The following is a 14,667-nucleotide window of genomic DNA, read 5'->3' as shown; positions in this document are numbered from 1 at the left end:
ACTTTGCCATTTCAATTGCCTCAGCCCATAGGACATCCATAAAGGACAGCAACATAGTTTGAAAAATCTTTTTATTTTACCTGATTAAATAGTTACATTATGGCAACAGCAAGAGAAAACCATTAGATTCGAATGAGTGAATGTCATGATGCAGGAAGCTGGGCTGCTGTTTGGGATAGATCATATCTGATACCAACATGCCTTATTTATGCCTACTGGCTCTGTAACACTTCCAATGCAGTATCCTGCTACTGTGCCTGGAACACGGTAGGTGGGTTCCAAGAACCCTGTGGGAAACCTAGATGCATTCCTGTTGCTGGACTAAGCATGGCAGGGCCCTGACATCTTGGGAATGAATCAACCCATTCTCTCTGCAATTTGCCTTTCAAATACACATAGTATTTATAAAAATGATTACAAAGAAACATACTGCATCTAGAACAACATATTTAAATTGATTTGTGGATATATCTTGCTAAGTAATAAAGAATTACATTTCAAATTCAATTCAGAGAACTTCACAAAGACACTTCTACAACTGACATTTTTATACATATTTGGGCATTCTACTTCTTTTTTTTCTCCCTTTATTTTATATTTAATTTTATGATACAATTCTATGGGCTCTGGGATTTCCCTTACTGCAATATTCTATGCCGTATGACCAGCAGTGATCTAATACACTACTCCACAACGCAAGCACCAAAGGTTAGTCTTCTTGACCCATTCCTACCAAAAATGTTCTTATGTACCTTAGGTGTCTGACCATATTCTTTTTAATATCTCCTGCCTGATGATTCACTCCCCAAGTGACTGCAACGGCCAGTATACAATGATGTGAATCCAGGAGCCAGGGAATTCTTCCAGGTCTCCCACATGAGTGCAGGGTCACAAGGCCTTGGACCGACCATGACAACTTTCCAGGCCACAAGCACGGAGCTGGATGGGAAGTGGGGCTGCCCATCCAGGATTAGTAGAAATACATATGGGATCCTGGCGTGTTCAACCTGAGGATTTTAGCCTCTAGGCCAGCACCCAGAGCCCTGATTGTACTTTTTTTTTTAATTAAATAATTTATTTTAAAACCTGTTCTTCAAAAGACAAGCACATTAATGTTCCCTTTCCCCAAAAAACCCTGGACCTAAACAATCACAGTAATTCATGTCACTGATGTGTGACCATCACTTATGGTTACATTTATATTCAAATGCAAAATATCCTATGGAGGAAAATCACATTTAATGTGGATCAGAGTAAAATACATAGTAAAATAAACTTGGAAGTTTTGAAATGATTTATTGCATCCTTTAGGTGTTAAAAAATACGTAAGAACTCACCAGCAAATTTACAAATTAAGCTCATTATTTTTCAATTATGACCATCACCTCCATCAATTTTTAGCTATTTTTACCTTATAAAACATATTGGAGTTGATCATAGTGGTAAACATTCTGCTTGGAACCACAACCCAGAGTGCCTGGTTTGAATGCAAGCACCATGCCTGATTCCATTATACCTGCCTCAACAAGGCAACCCCAGGGCATCATTGATGAAGTTCAAGTAGACATTTCAGTTATATTGAATACTTAGATTTAACACATAGCTTGTAACTACTAACAATTATTTATTCATTTATTTATTTATTTGAAATGCAAAGAGAGCTTGCATCTGGTGGTTCATGCTGCCCACACTTACAAGAGCCAAGCTGAGTCAAGCCAAAATTATAAAGGAACTATTTTGCTACATATTTTATTATTATTATTATTATTATTATTATTATTATTATTATTATTTGGAAAGTCGGGTATACAGATGAGTCAAGTCAAAGCTAGAAATGAGAAATAGTATCCATATTTCCACAGGGATAGTTAGAAACCCAGTTTGGTGGCACAGTTTTGCTGTCTATCCAGGAAGTTGCTACTTAGAAGTAGCCAAATCCTGAGCTAGAAATCTTAAAACACAACATGGGTAGCCATATCACTTGATAAACTTACTGTGCTGCCATACACGCTTCATTAGCTCCCAGTTTTAACGTAATCTAATATGGGACAAGAATCTAGGTAGGAAACCAGCTTCTGAGAGTACTCTCTTTCCATGCTCTCTGTCCTGGCCTCTAAAACAAAAACACAACAAGATGGCACCAGCATCCTGTGGTTAAGCATCCACCATCAGTGCTGTCATCTCGTATGACAATTTGGGCTGCTCCGCTTACAATCCAGCTCCCTGCTAATGGCTAGGAGAGAAGTAAGAATGTTCCAAGTCCTTGAGCACCTGTGCTTATGTTGGAGGGCTAGGATCAACTCCAGGCTCTTAACTAGCACCAGCCACCTTCAGCTAGTGAGGACAGTTAGGGAGGGAACCACCAGATAGAAGATCCCTCTCTGTCTCTGCTACTTTCTCTGCAATGCGGCCTTTCAAATAAAAATACATTTTAACAGAATATATATTTTAAAAGAAGAAGAAGAAAACCAAAGAAGCCCAGTCCTCTCTGGACTTCTCCCTAATACCTTTAATACTTCCAGTCGAATGTCACTGCAAATGTGCTGCTTCTATAGAGATTCACCCACAGTGGACACTGCATATGGTGAAGATGGGAACTAGGTGTCCTCAGGATCAATAAACAGCCAGATCACCCATGCAGGCCCTGGGCCCATACCTCTCAGCACCACTCAGCCTGAACATGGTTCTGGCAACAGGCAACTGAAGATAGAAAAAGCAGAGATGTCATCTGCTGGCAGTCAGCAGGTGGTGGAGGTCTGAGTTCTCAGTTGCAATTGACCTGGTCATGATGCAGGAGGGAGGTACCAGTTGGAGGGTCAAATATCACTAAGTCTCCCTGCCTTGATCAAATCTTGAATTTACTTTAAATATGTCTTTTTTAATGATGGTAATTACCAGAAACCATGGTTACTGTGACTGTTTCAAAATGTCTTAGGTTCCCGTAGAAAATGATGCCAATGGACAGAAGAAACACCACGTGAAAGTACAGGAAATTGGAGGCTGTGAGTCAGCCAGGGAGAGACCTCAGCAGAACCCAAATTAATAACCACCTTGCTCTTAAACTTTCAACCATTAGAAACACAAGAAATGAATTACTCTGATTCAAGACAGACGTCTGATAGTATATTTTGATGGCAACTCCAGCACACTCTTATTCTCCACTTCTTCCTGCCAATGAGAAAGAACCTACCATCAGAGCAATATAGAAACCAAAGGATATGACTTTAGATGCCTAACACTTAAAATAGCAACAGCAGCAACAAAAAGTCAAATAAGCAACTTAATACTGATCTCAAAGTCTTAGAAAAATAAAAACCCATCTAGGAGTCGTAAAAGGAAATTAGAAACAAACATTAGTGAATGAATGAAAAAACTATATTAAGCAACACTGAAGACAATGAAAATATTGATTTTTTTGTGTTTGCTTCGGCAGCACATATACTAAAATTGGAACAATTTTTTAAACACAATATTAATAAAGCTTTATCTAGATTAAGAAAAATTAGAGCCCTGCATGGTAGACTAGTAGCTAAAGTCCTAGCCTTATAGGTGCCAAAACACCATATGGGCACTGGTTCTGATCCTGGCAGCCCTGGTTCTCATTTATCTCCCTGCTTGTGTCCTGGAAAAGCAGTCAAGGATGGCCCAAAGCCTTGGGGCCCTGGACCTGTGTGGGAGACCCAGAAGAGGACAGAACTCCTAACTTTGGATCAGCACAGCACGGGCCATTGCGGTCACTTGGGTAGTGAATCTTTGGAAGATATTTCTGTCTGTCTCTCCTATTCTCTCTCTCTCTCTTCAAATATATCTGACTTTGCAATAAAAATAAATAAATCTTTAAAACAAAATAAATCTAAAAAAAAGAAAGAAAAAAGATAGTTGTGATTATTATAGACTGAGAAGAGTGAGGCCTGGGGAAAGGAAGGAGGTAGAACAGGGAGCAAAGAAAGTGAGACAGAAGGAACAGGATCCAGTGTCCCATCCCAGTGTGTGGTGACTACAGTTCACAATAGGATAAGCTTATGCAGGGAACTGGAAGGGAGGACCCTGTTTAGTGTAAAAGAAAGATACAAGGAAAGCCTGGGCACCTGGTTTGCTCAGCTTAGGCTGTATATGTACACAAACACTGCACTGTACCTTGCGATAGTATTCATGTAAGGTGTTGATCAAAACTCTGTGAAAGTTTAAAAAATCAGAATCATCCCTTCACAGTAACAATATCTAAAAAATTTAAACTGTTTCTATCAACACAGTATAAAATACATTTAGGCCTGGGGTGGCCTAACAGCTAAAGTCCTCACCTTGAATGCATATGGACACTGGTTCTAATCCCGGCAGCTCCACTTCCCATCCAGCTCCCTGCTTGTGGCCCGGGAAAGCAGGCAAGGACGGCCCAAAGCTTTGGGACCCTGCATCCCTGCATGGGAGACGCGGAGGAGGTTCCTGGCTCCTGGCTTTGGATCAGCTCAGCACCAGCTGTTGTGCTCTCTTTGGGAACGAATCATCAGATGCAAGATCTTCCTCTCTGTCTCTCCTCTCTGTATATCTGACTTTGTAATAAAAATAATAAATAATTTTTTAAAGGTAAAAAAATAAAACTAATCTAGTACTTTTTAAATTCTTCATTAAATTTTTGTTATTTAAAATATTTATTCATTTTCACTGGAAACTCAGATTTACAGAGAGGAGACCAGAAGAGAAAGACCTCCCATCCACTGGTTCACTGCCCACATGGCCACAACAGCCGGAGTTGAACTGATCTGAAGCCAGGAGCCAAGAGCTTCTTCTGGGTCTCTCCTGCAGATATAGGATCTCCAGACTTTGGGCTATCCTCTACTGTTATCCCAGGTCACAAACAGAGAGCTGGATAGTAATTAGAGAAGCAGGGACAAGAACTTGTGCCCTTACGGGATCCTGACACGTGCAAGATTAGGACGGTAGCAACTAGGCTATCATGCTGGATTCTCTCTTTTCCCAAGAAAATGTAATCTTACTTTTATTTTTTTTTTTTGCCTTTTGTTATTTCATTTTATGATGATTTCCATAGGCCTTGGGATGTTCCTTACCCCCTCCTTTTTAACGACTCAAAAACAATTCATTTATTTGCTTAAATGTGAAAATGACACAGCAAGAGCCACAGACTGAGATCTTCCCTCCACTTGATTATTCCCGGTGTGGCCACAAGAGGCAGCAAGGTCCAGGCCAAAACCAGGAGCCTCAATTCTATTCAGATCCTCCACAGGGTGCAGGTGTCCATGGAACTGGGACATTTTATTCTATCTTCCAACACCTGAGAAGGGAACCACACCAGAAAGTGAACATCCCATTACAACTGATGCCTCTCACATTCTTTTCAACAAATAATACAGAAATTGATCAAAATGTACGTGACTTTGGATGTTGAGTCATTGAAAGAAAAGTGTTTTGACACCAAATGATGGTATAAACATTTACTTTATTCTGGTTCCTTTTTTTTTTTAAGATTTATTTATTTTTATTACAAAGTCAGATATACAGAGAGGAGGAGAGACAGACAGGAAGATCTTGCATCCGATGATTCACTCCCCAAGTGAGCGCAATGGCTGGTGCTGTGCCGAACCAAAGCCAGGAGCCAGGAACCTCTTCCAGGTCTCCCATGTGGGTGCAGGGTCCCATGCCTCTGGGCCGTCCTCAACTGCTTTCCCAGGTCACAAGCAGTGAGCTGGATGGGAAGTAGAACCGCCGGGATTAGAACTGGTGCCCATATGTGATCTGGGTGCATTCAAGGTGAGGACTTTAGTGGCTAGGCCACGCCGCCGGGCCCTCATTATGATTCCTTTTAACATATAAATCTTTATTCAAAATGACACTACCAAAAATGAACAAGATTGTTGCTCTTGATAGTAAGTAAAATGAATGACAAAAATTACACACAGCCTATAGGATAAATGAAAACAGTGGGGACTATTTCTGAACTTCTCAAGAAACTGGAAGTATACCTGAATTTCTAAAGAATTGAGACAGCGTTATTTACAATTGTTTTGAGATTATCTGCAAATACAATTTACAGTCTCTAGAGAAACTACTCAAGGAAAAACCTAGAAAATATATCCTTGATATCCTAATACAGGACAGAATATGCAACCGTCTAACATATTTAGTTAAAATGAGGAGATGTGGGTATCTAGTAGAGTGGATGAGAAACTGCTTAGGAGATGCTCACCCTACATTGGACTTCCTGTGTTTGTGTTATGGCTCCACAACAAATTCCTTCTTGCTGCAAACTTACTCTCTGGATGCAACCAAGAAATTACTCAACTATACAAGTTTTTGCACCTGCTGAAATGGACACAGATTTAGTTCCTGGCTCCTGTTTTTTGGCTTGACCTTATCACAACCTTGCAAGAATTTAAAGAATTAAGAAGCAGATGGTCCATCACTCTCTCTCTCTCTCCATGACTTTTATAAATGAAATATACAAATAAGAATTACCTTTTAAAATATTAAGAGAAAAAGAATTGCAAAGTGAAAATTGGCATGAGGGCCGGCGGCATGGCCTAGTGGCTAGAGTCCTCACCTTGAATGTCCTGGGATCCCAAATGGGCACCAGTTCTAATCCCGGCAACTCCACTTCACATCCAGCTCCCTGCTTGTGGCCCGGGAAAGCAGGCAAGGACGGCCAAGAGGCATGAGACCCTGCACCTGCGTGTGAGACCTAGAGGAAGTTCCTGGTTCCCGGCTTCGGATCGGCACAGCACTGGCCATTGTGCACACTTGGGGAGTGAATCATCGGATGCAAGATCTTCCTCTCTGTCTCTCCTACTCTCTGTATATCTGACTTTGTAATAAAAGTAAATAAATCTTTTTTTAAAAATTGGCATGGATGTTTGGTGCAGCTTTTCACACATAATTTTGAGGACCACACGCTTGTTCCCAGTGATTCTAAATAGAGCAGCTCATTCTTTAAAGGAAAATCTCATAGAAAGGCAAAGGAAAGTACACACCGACTGACAGTAATGAGTACAAGTTTATACAACAGTATAAATACTCATTCCGTGGGAACTGCTACTCAGCAATGTGATTACAGATCTCAATTAACACTACATGAAGACAATAAAGTGAAACCAAATTCTAGAGAAACGGAAAATCAGTGTACATGGAGGAAATGTTAAACTGTAATCCTTCTACCCTGCCCATACCTCATACACCATCAGGATTTATCCCGTCTGTAACATAATATTGCCCTACAGGCAAAACAACTGCAATGCCAGCTAAGGTAGTCAAATGGGAAATATTTCTGTTAAGGTGAAGAGCTCCCAGGTGAAAGACCATTATTTCAAAAGAAAAAGAAAAAAACTCATGTGAAAGGAATAGAGGTTCCTCTTGATGTATAGTTTGCCTGAATTATAGTTTTTATGAAATTGTGAATTTGTGTAATAGTATAATAGGAGATATTGTTGAATTTCTAACTGTTTATACATTTAAATTCATATATGTAATGTTTGTTTTATGGATTACAATCTGAATTTCTAAGAAGCATGTTGACTTTTGCAATAAAGGTGCAATATGGAATGGTTCACAATTGGAAAAAAAAAGATGAAACTATCACAAAATTTCAAAAAATTAGGATAATCTGAACCATTCCAAAAGTATTTTTTTTAAAAAAACTGCAATGAATTAGCACGTGAGAAATGAAAAGCAAGACAAGTACTGTCATCACACCAAAAACTAAAGCAAAGGCCAGCATTGGGGTATAACATGTAAAGCTGCCAACTGCAACACCAGCATCCCATATGGAATCACCTGTTCCACTTCCAGCCCAGCTCTCTGTTCATCTCCTGGGAAAAGCAGTGGAAGATCATCCAAGTGCCTGGGCCCTGATCACCCACATGCAAGCCCTGGAGGAAGCTGCAGGCCCCTGGACTCAGCTTGGTGCAGCACTGGTTATTTTAGCCACCTGTGCAGTGAGCCAGTGGGTAGAAGATCTCTGTGTCTTTTTTTTTTTTAAGATTCACTTATTTTTTATTGCAAAGACAGATATATACAGAGAGAGCAGGAGAGACAGAAATATCTGCTGTTCGCTGATTTACTCCATAAGTGGCTGCAACTACCGGCACTGTGTCAATCCGAAGTTAGGAGCCAGGGGTTCTTCTGGGTCTCCCATGGGAGTGCAGGGTCCCAAGGCCTTGGGGTGACCATGACTACTTTCCCAGGCCATTAGCAAGGAGCTGGATGGGAAGAGGAACTGCCGCAATTAGAAGCAGCGCCCAAATGGCTTGCCAGGGCGCTCAAAGTAAGGACTTTAGCCTGTATGTCAAGGCGCCTGGCCCTTTTTCTTACTTGAACTCTCACTTGAACAAAACCAAATAAGATGAAAGAAAGAAAGAAAGAAAGAAAGAAAGAAAGAAAGAAAGAAAGAAAGAAAGAAAGAAGGAAGGAAAAGAAAAGACATATCTAAGATCTATTTACCATACGATATAACTTAAAAAATATTAGTTTAGGAAATCACAAACATCAATTATCAGACAGTACTAGGATTTAGTCACCTTTGAGGATGGAAGAGTAGAGACCGGACTTAAACTGACAAAGGATTTTTTCAAAAAGCTTGTCTGCAAAGTCGCTGTGCCAACCCAGGCCTCTGCCAAGCACAACGCCAGCACCACATGCTGCCCCTCAACCTTGCAGCAAAACTCGCAGGAAAACAAGGCTGTTGGTTCTAACTGCTGGAGTCTGTGCTGCTCTGGTGTCAGCAACAAGAAAACTGCCCCAGACCCTTAGGAGGAGCTTCACTGAGGACTGAGCTGGGGGCTCGAGATGCTCTTTTTCAACTGAAGACCTTTAAACAAAAATGGAAATTATGCCCAACATGAAGGTGGAGCTGATTCTGAGCACTCCCCCTCCTCCTCCTCACTGCACAATGGGTTCAACTGGGAGGCCTAGTGTTCAAGGTCAGTGCTGCAGAGTGAGGACCCCAAGAGCCCCCTCCTGGCCCCCGCCCGCCCGCCCCGGGGCCTCAGGAGATGCTCTCACACACTCACCCTTCCCAGCTTCTGATGAGTCGGGGGTCCTGCAGAGGCTCCTGCGGGGAGGGAGCTCACAGGGCAGCACTGGCTCAGCCACCTGCGCCTCTCCACCAGCACAACCAGCAACGTGGCTATGGCAGCGCCCACAACAACCTCCTGCCCGCTGCCACAGGGCTTCCTTGGCGTGCGTGCCTGATTGGACCGCCTCCATGACTACGCATGATGTCATAATTCTCAGCCAATCACAATCACAAAGCAGAGGAAGGCAGTCAGCTAGGATTCTGGGGAGTGAGGGGCGGGGCTTCACCTCAGGCTGGAAGGGGCCTCCTCTCTTGCAGCTTGAGCCTTCCAACAGCAGGGGCCGCTGTCGCCTCTCACATCAGTCCACCTCCTGGCCACTCCTTCCCTCTCTGCTTCAGGTTCAAGTCTGGAAATCCAGAAACAGATCCTAGGAATCTGCAAGTGAACCTCATTAAATGTTCAATAGATTCTGAGACTTTTCTTCTGTACAATGGCTTTTTTACCCATTAGTTCATTTGACTTTTTTTTTTTTAAGATTTATTTATTTTATCACAAAGTCGGATATACAGAGAGGAGGACACACAGAGAGGAAGATCTTCCATCCAATGATTCACTCCCCAAGTGAACCGCAATAGCCGGTGCTGAGCCAATCCGAAGCCGGGAACCGGGAACCAAGAACCTCTTCCGGGTCTCCCACATGGGTGCAGGGTCCCAATTGATTGGGCCATCCTCGACTGCTTTCCCAGGCCACAAGCAGGGAGCTGGATGGGAAGTGGAGCTGCCGGGATTAGAACCGGTGCCCATATGGGATCCCGGGTTGTTCCAGGTGAGGACTTTAGCCGCTAGGCCATGCCGCTGGGCCCAGTTCATTTGACTTTTTAAAATGCAGATCTGGGCCCAGCGAGGTACCCTACTGGCTAAAGTCCTTGCCTTGAATGCACCAGTATCTCATATAGCTTCCAGTTTTAATCCCAACAGCGCTGCTGCCTGCCCATCTTGCTCCTTGCTTGTGCCATGGGAAAACAGTTGAGCGCAGCCCAAAGCCTTGGGATATGGAGGAATTTCCTGGATCCTGCCGTTGGATCAGCTCAACTCCCGCTGATATGATCATTTGGGGAGTGAATCAAAGGACAGAACATCTTTCTGTCTCTCTTCCACTCTATATCTTACCTTGCAATGAAAATAAGTAAATTTAAATTAAAAAATGAGTAACTGAAGAATATTTGAAAATATGACATAAAGTAATTTTTTCAGTCTCATTTCTCTGACTGTTGTTTATTTCCTGGTCTGTATTTTCTGTTTTCATAGTGTTCCTTATCTGTTTCTTATTAGTACATAGTAACTTGATTGTATATATTGATCTCCTGTCCAGAAATCCAGCTTGATTCTCTCGTCAGTTTAAGTTTGGATTTCCACAAAAGGCCCATTAGTGTACATTGATAGTTTTGTGGCTCAAAATATGACCATTCTGCTACAATTTCCTTTCTGTGTTTTATCTCCTAATTACACATTCACAACAATGTATAAGAGACAAACCAAGAAGAGGGCTTGTCCTGATTCAATCGAGCAAAAGAAAACCTGCAGTGACATATGTAATTCATATTATATTTCCTATGTTACATTATGATATGTTTTGTTATGTTACGTTACGTTATGTTATGTTATGTTATATTATGTTATGTTATGTTATGTTATGAGTTTTTGCAACTTAGTTTCCACAGCTTATGGCTTTTGGTTTCTGTTTTAAAAACATTTGTTTTAGGGATGTTTTAAAAATGTTTTTTGGAAAATCAGATATACAGAGAGGAGGAGAGACAGAGGACAATCATCCATCTGCTGATTCACTCCATAAGTGGCCACAATGGCCAGTGTGGGGCTCCTGCAGGTCTCCCATAGGTGTACAGGGTTCCAAAGCTTTTGGCTGTCCTCAACTGCTCTTCCAGTCCACAAGCTGGGAACTGCATGGGAAGCAGGGCTGCAGGGATTAGAACTGGTGCCCAAATGCAATCCCAGCACATACAAGGTAAGGACTTAGGCCTTTAGGCTATTACCCCGGCAGCTTTTTAAATACATCTTACTCCTTAGTATTTCAGAAAATCCTCTCATAATCTTGTGAACGATTACAAGTTTTATGAAGAATTGTGTTTATATTCCAGAAATTGATTATTTACATGGCATTTCTTTCTTAATGACTTCCAATAATTTATTTTGATATTTAGTTATTTAGTGGAAAGACAGATTTACATAGAGAAGGAGAGACAGAGAGCAAAGGCTTGAATCTGCTTGTTCCCTTCACAAGTGGACACAACAGCCAGAACTGAGCTGATGAGAAGCCAGGAGCCTCATCCAGGTACTCCATGTGTGTGCAGGGTCCCAAGGCTTGGTACCATCCTCAACTGCTTTCCCAGGCCACAGCAGGGAGCTAGGTGGGAAGTGGAGCAGCTGGGTATGAACAGGCACCATTATGGGATCCCAGCACATAGGCAAGCCGAGGATTTAGCAGCTGAGCCATCATGCCAGACCCCTAATTTTGATAATTTTGTTAATGGATTGCCTCAATGGCTGGTTTTCACTAAATACAACACAAACTTGAGACTATAAATGGATCCCCACCTACTGTGCTGGTTTATGTGACATGTTCTGCATTTCTTCCTGTGTTTTAGAAACTTATCCAAGCCTTGTCTGCCTCCTCATGTCTCGAGCCCTATATGCCTGTAGCTGGGCCTAGATGTGTATATCTCTGACCTTGTTCCTGGGACTTCAGGTTTTCTGCAGGTTCAACACCTCACATGAATGTGACCTGTGCTCATCCTTGCAGTTTGTCATTAAAGAAATCTATCATTTGTGCCTGGCACAGTAGCCTAGTGGTTAGAAGTCCTTGCCTTACACTAGCAAAGATCCCATCTGAGCAATGGTTCCAGTTCTGGTTCCCCCACTTCCCATCCAGCTCCCTGCTTGTGGCCTGTGAATGCAGTTGAGGATGGCCCAAAGTCTTGGGACCATGCACCTACGTGGGAGACATGGAAGAAGTTCCAGGCACCTAGCTTCGGAATGGTGCAGTCCAACCATTGCGGTCACTTGCGGAGTGAATCATCAGACAAATCTCTGTGTTTCCTCCTCTCTGTATATTTTAGTTGCTATAAAAATAAAATAAGTCTTTAAACATTTTTTATTTGAGATAAATATTGTCTAAATAAAAACATAAGAATAACTAGCCTCTTGTGACCTATGAATAATGTTTGTTCATGATTAAATACAATTCTATGCTTTTTTGTAAAACATTGATTTATTTTTATTGCTAAGTAAGATACAGAGACAGGGGAATCTAATCTGTACCCTTTTATGTAAACAGATTCTATTGCAATCAGATAATTTCTGCCTTCAAGGCATTCTTGACAGGCATTCAGAAATCCATAAGCTTCAAACTCTGGCACTTTATTTAACTTCTGTAACAAGATAAATATTGGAATTAGCACTTGTTATTTTTTTTAAAGATTTATTTGTTTTTTTTACAAAGTCAGATATACAGAGAGGAGGAGAGACAGACAGGAAGATCTTCCATCCAATGATTCACTCCCCAAGTGACCGCAATTGCTGATGTTGTGTTGATCCAAAGCCAGGAGCCAGAAACCTCCTCTGGGTCTCCCACATGGGTGCAGGGTCCCAAAGGCTTTTTGCCATCCTCGACTGCTTTCCCAGGCCACAGCATGGAGCTGGATGGGAAGTGGAGAGGCTGGGATTAGAACCAGTGCTCATATGGGATCCTGGCTCATTCAAGGTGAGGACTTTAGCCACTAGGCCACGCAGCCAAGCCCTTGGAATTAGCACTTGTAAAAATAGTTTAGGCAAGTTGTGAAAGCCAAGTGCAAATGTCCTTTCCTTGCACATGCTGGGATCCCATATGGGTGTCAGTTCATATCCCAGCTGCTCCACTTCGCTTCCATCTTCCTGTTTGTGGCCTGGGAAAGCAGTAGAGGATGGCCCGAGGCCTTGGGACCATGCACTCATATGGGAAACCTGGTGAAGGCTCCTGGCTCCTAGCTTTGGATCATCTCAGCTCCAGTGGAGGCTGCCACTTGGGGAGTGAACCAGCAGATGGAAGACCTTCCTCCATATTTCTTATTATCTCTGAAATCTGACTCTCTAATAGGAAGCAAATAAATCTTTTTTAAAAATAATCTTTTTATAATGCACTTTGAAGCATGTATAAATCTCTGTGATGTTGAAATCATGTGAAACAAAAATCTGTACATGTATAAAATATGCGTTTAAATTAACTTCAAAGGGCTGAGGTAATATATACACCTATTCAATGTAAATTTTGAAAGGTTTATTGACAGGTACACTTTTAGACAAGTATGATGAGTCTCTATATAAAGCCCAATAAACCAACCAGAAACACAATTGTGTTCTCAGTGCTGACTGAATGACTGGGCTAATTCTCAACTCCAACTGAGAAGTATGCCTGTGGCTCTGACAGAACCCAGTATTAGCTCACAGCTCTGCTGTGGAATCAGTCAGCACACAGCTGGGTCGCCAGACCAGACGCTGCCCTGCCCACATCTTACCATTGATGCTGAACAAGCAAGGCAGTGGTCCAATGATGGCCAGTCAAGTGAAAGGCCAGGGGCGGGAGGAGGGGAATCCAGGAGATCCCTGACACTGATGGAATTAGAAGTTTGGACATCCTGTTCTGGATGTAATAAGATATATCCTAAATGTAATTATAAGCAGCAGTCGGGCCTGGCGGCGTGGCCTAGCGGCTAAAGTCCTCACCTTGAATGTGCCAGGATCCCATATGAGCACTGGTTCTAATCCCAGCCTCTCCACTTCCCATCCAGCTCCATGCTGTGGCCTGGGAAAGCAGTCGAGGATGGCAAAAAGTCTTTGGGACCCTGCACCCATGTGGGAGACCCAGAAGAGGTTCCTGGTTCCTGGCTTTGGATCGACACAGCATCAGCAATTGCAGTCACTTGGGGAATGAATCATTGGATGGAAGATCTTCCTGTCTGTCTCTCCTCCTCTCTGTATATCTGACTTTGTAATAAGAACAAATAAATCTTTACAAAACAATAAGCAGCAGTCAAGTGAATGATTTTCACCACAGCCTCTGCCTCTTTTTGATGCAAGGCTGTCTCTGCCAGTGTCACTGTCCTGGTAGCTGGTTTCCTCTGGAAAGTACTAGCAACATCAGCCCCCAGTGACCATGCCAGTCACTTCATGTGCAGCCTTGCTCAGCACCTGAGCGGCTCACCTCTAGGTTGCGGTCCCTACATGCCACTCCAGGATAAGTGTTTGTGCCTAGGTCCCCAATGACCATAACCTGAAGGTCAGCCCTTCCAGGCAGAGCTTGGCTGTGCTGGCCCAGTGAGTCTCTACAATGACCCCTCCCACAAGCCATCTGCAACATGGCTAGTAGTTTTTTTTTTTTTTTTTGGATTATTAAATTTTTTTATTGTATTTTTGTTGACAATATTTACATAGTTAATTACGGTAAAAAAAAAACTGTTCAGGGGGTATAGGGAAGTGGGTAATAGTATTATGTCCATATTGTTTCCATCATGTATCTGAGGTAAAGGGGGGTATTGACGGAGAAGCCCCACCCAGTTTCCCACCCACCCCAAGTCCCGGATGTGGGGTATGC

At 42.4% G+C, this 14,667-nt stretch overlaps 1 long non-coding RNA gene across 1 annotated transcript in view; it reads right to left on the bottom strand.

Annotated features, from left to right (window-relative positions):
* LOC131482082 (uncharacterized) overlaps window positions 1-9,427 on the bottom strand; it is a 30,813-nt gene extending 21,386 nt beyond the window's left edge. Inside the window, exon 1 of the long non-coding RNA XR_009246756.1 lies at window positions 9,310-9,427. This is a non-coding gene — a long non-coding RNA (uncharacterized LOC131482082). The remainder of the gene's footprint in view (window positions 1-9,309) is intronic.
* Between the last annotated feature and the right edge of the window lie 5,240 nt (window positions 9,428-14,667).

This window comes from Ochotona princeps, chromosome 15, assembly GCF_030435755.1.
Source record: "Ochotona princeps isolate mOchPri1 chromosome 15, mOchPri1.hap1, whole genome shotgun sequence".
NCBI classification, from domain to species: Eukaryota; Metazoa; Chordata; class Mammalia; order Lagomorpha; family Ochotonidae; genus Ochotona; species Ochotona princeps.
The sequence above is the reverse complement of the archived record's forward strand: the minus strand, read 5'-3'. Positions and strand labels throughout refer to the sequence as shown.